General features: G+C 44.3%; 1 protein-coding gene across 3 annotated transcripts in view; it reads left to right on the top strand.

Moving 5' to 3' along the window:
* The first annotated feature begins 635 nt into the window (after window positions 1-635).
* Window positions 636-3850, top strand: part of DAB2 (DAB adaptor protein 2) — a 40937-nt gene continuing 37722 nt past the window's right edge. For all 3 annotated transcript variants that reach the window (XM_034773996.1, XM_034773997.1, XM_034773995.1), the window contains exon 1: window positions 636-817. The gene's annotated coding sequence lies outside the window, so the exon portion shown is untranslated. The remainder of the gene's footprint in view (window positions 818-3850) is intronic.

The raw sequence follows: 3850 nt of genomic DNA, 5'->3' as shown, positions 1-3850 counted from the left end.
ATATAGGTGCCAAAGTCAGATCTGGATATTTAATCATAGAATATCAGGGTTGGAAGGGACCTCAAGGGGTCATCTAGTCCAACCCCCTGCTCAAAGCAGGACCAATCCCCAGACAGATTTTTGCCCCAGATCCCTAAATGACCCCCTCAAGGATTGAACTCATGACTTGATCCAGGATTTTGGTTCAGCCAGTTATAAAGTACCCAATGCATATCTGCATCTGGGTACAGATTTTTAAATACCATCTCCACAAATAAATATAAACATATGCACTTTGAGACCAGGCTTTAGAACACCTCTACACAGAGAGAGTTTGGAAGTGCTTTCTAAAAATGCATTTCAGGTTTCTCTTTATGAATTATAATACCTGCAGAATGTATAAGCTACAGACCTTCCACCCATTACTTGTGAATTCCCTCTGATTCTTTAAACACACACACCTAATTTAAAAACCTCTGAATTTCCTGTTGTGGGTTTAAATCAACCCCCTTAATGTCATTTTGTCCTCTCTGTTGTAGTACTCATTTCATAAGAGCCCAGCAACTCTGGTTCCCTTCAGTCCTGGTTTGCAAAGGGTTAAGTTTGGAAGCACCGACACGTTGAGGGGGAGTAGCCAAGCCCAAGCAGCAAAATCATCACAGCACATTCCTGGGTAGTCCTCAGCTGCCAGCATCTGATTAAAACCATATCTCTCGCTGTGAGTGGCTAACTACACTGAAGGCTGGAATACAACTGAATATTTAACCGGGCCCACGGTGTCAGCTAGTCTGCCGGCTGTAGCCCGAGGAGTATGCACGGAATAGCACGGAGCTAGTTTGTAAGTAGCTCTTCGGGAGGGTGGTTTTTCTTCCTCCTGCTGCCTTTTTTGGAGGGAGGGGGCTCGTTGTAAAGGTCCCTGGGGTCTCTAAGACACACTGCCCCTAGTACAGGGGGCGGAGGGGGCGTTAAGACTCCTTTCTCAAGGAAGCAACCACCAGCCTGGTGTCGATTGTGAAATTTACTCGTTCACTGGCGTGGCTGATGCCTGCCTCTGAGCCGGACGCTGCAGGCTTTGCTGGAGCAAGCCGCCCTCTGAGTGCCTGGGGCGCCTGCGGCGAGGGGTCTGAACCTCCCCATGCTGGGCTCTTGCTGTCTGCCGGGGGACTTCGACACCAACCCGATGTCTAGCCTTTAAAATGGGCTCAAGGGAGCCCGGAGACGGTGACTTCTCCGAACGTGAGCCCATGAATCGCCTACCAGCGGGTATTGGCCTCTGCCTCACCAAGGCTCTGATTTCTCTTGCTAAAAAAACTCCTTCCTGGGGGCTAATTGATCACGAACTCGGGGTTTATTTTGGCAACACCCCTAAGTAAAAGCTCTGCCGAAGACGGCGCCCCCACTGGGGCTAGCTCCTTTAAAGCGCTGAAACGGGCAATATTAGCAGTGCTGGGGGAGGGGACGCGAGACACTGAATGGGTTAAATCTCGGGAGCCAGCTGTGACTGTAATGGCTTTCATAGCCTAGGACTAGTGTGTTTTTTATATATAGCTGGGGAGGGTGTATTAATGCTAGTCAGTAGCATGGCGTTACTCTCAAAATAAGGCTTTAGCTAAAATTGGGTGGAAACGTCTGCATCCTGCTTCCAGGAGTCTAAAAGGGCCCGTTGGCTAAAGAAGCCCAAGAATGCCAAGCAAAATAAACAAGCATTTTCTGCAGCGAGGGGGAGGCGGGGGATTAAGACAAGAAATATATCTATATTGTGATAGTAAAATCCTGCTGTTGGTCTAGGAATAGTTTGGATGAAAGAATCCGGTCACTCTCTGCTGGGGGTGGGTGGGAGAAAAGGGTGAGACAATAACGAAGCATTTTGCCCTGAGCATCTTGTTTGGCTTTCTAATATTTGCACTTGGGGTAAGTAGGTGACTTCTCAGTAGTGATGGGTAAACTCTACAGGTGACTGACAGCTCTTGTAGCAAAAAAGCTCTGCCTAGTGAAAGGGAGCTCCCCTTTTTAAGGATGAAATAAACAGAAATGGGTTACAGGACAAATGTGTGTCCTCACTGATCAGATTATCAAGATGACCCTCAATGGGGGGCCTCGCAGACTGTCGAGGCAATGTCCTTGTTCTGAGCAATAGTAGGTTGGTTACACCGAGCCTCTAAATAAATTCTACTGTAGGCAAACAATACCTTTAGGACACCATTCTCTCCACTACTCAACACATTTAAAAACAGCAGCACACTTAATTAGTTAAACAAGCTAGGAAATTATTGTTCTCCAGTGAGACAGGATGATTGTATAGCTGGGTGGCCTAGCAAGAGCAAAACCTGTCCCTTGCAGAGACTGGCCGCCTCCCCTTTAAAAAGCCACAAATATTTCCCCTTATCCCCTTCCTCAATGTTGCTGTGACTTCCACAGTTGTCTAGGTAAGGAAAAGTGGTCTTAATACAGGATAAAATGCCTAAAATTAGGACACTGTGTAGAAGCCTGAGTACCTAGAACAAGAACTGTACAAATCCCAAAGTTCTAAGCTGCATATAGCATGATCTCTCTTCAGCAGAGATGTGCACATGGCTGAAATCCCTCTTTGAGGGGTGGGCAGGGACACTATAGAAGGGAACATTTCCTTCATTGGTTATGAAAACTCTTAAGAACAGGCACTGGTGCCTTTTAATATCATTCTGGTGGCAAGTAGCACTTGTACTTACTAACCTTAACAAATGCATGTTCTGAGATGTTCACCCCCTTCAGTTTATAACTCAAATATTACAGGTTACAAAGTAACAGAAATTGGGATGGTGAAAAATAGTTAATTCATTCACAGAAGCTAAAGATTTGATTCCAGACTCAGTTCTGGAGCAAATCTTTAACCACATGAAAAAGGAATCTGCTGTAAGATTCCTCAAAATTGGGCTTCAAAATAGGGTCCCTAGGGCAATAGATGATTCTCCCCTATCCTTCCCATCTGCAAAATCAGAGTACCATCTTATGAACTATCTTGGAAAACATGGTGTATATAGGCTCTTGTCCTTTGCAAACTTCTGAAATTGTCAAATGTCTTGGGTTTGAAGTATGAATGATATTCCTAACTTTGAAATGGAACCAACCACTACTATAAACAGAATCCCCAAAAGTATGCGATATGCAAATTGAGACAGGTGAGCCACAGGAATAAAGCCTTAATTGGAGAAGGTGAGTAAGACTGAGGAAAAGGTTGGTGTAAATAGGAGAGCATTCCCAAGTCACTAGGATCTTTACTCTAGGCCCCATTTACTGCTTGACCTTTAGTCCTAAAGAATAGACCAAATTTAAGACTTGTTGGAATTCAGATTCACTCAACTTATCAACATTTCAGGTGACTTTAATACCTTTTACCATCTTCTCTCCTCCTGTTTGGTAACTGCTATTAGAGTTTGCTAGCGCATGACTTACCTTTTGCAATGATGGGACTGATAGTAAGAGGCAATGCCAGTTAAAACAAACTATTAATTAAACACCAGTTGTCTGTTCATTTGGCATACTATCCACAGGAAGATGTGGTGGTCCTAACCCCAGAGAATTTAATCAGTTGTGACTGCTATAAATTTTTTTAGTGGTAATGTCTCCCTAACACTTCATAGGAAGTTTTCTTGAGGGAATGACAGGTTTCAGAGTAACAGCCGTGTTAGTCTGTATCCGCAAAAAGAACAGGAGTACTTGTGGCACCTTAGAGACTAACAAATTTATTAGAGCATAAGCTTTCGTGGACTACAGCCCACTTCTTCGGATGCATATAGCTATATGCATCCGAAGAAGTATAGTTGTAGTCCACGAAAGCTTATGCTCTAATAAATTTGTTAGTCTCTAAGGTGCCACAAGTACTCCTGTTCTT

The sequence above is a fragment of the Trachemys scripta genome, chromosome 6, assembly GCF_013100865.1.
Source record: "Trachemys scripta elegans isolate TJP31775 chromosome 6, CAS_Tse_1.0, whole genome shotgun sequence".
NCBI lineage: Eukaryota > Metazoa > Chordata > Testudines > Emydidae > Trachemys > Trachemys scripta.
The sequence above is the reverse complement of the archived record's forward strand: the minus strand, read 5'-3'. Positions and strand labels throughout refer to the sequence as shown.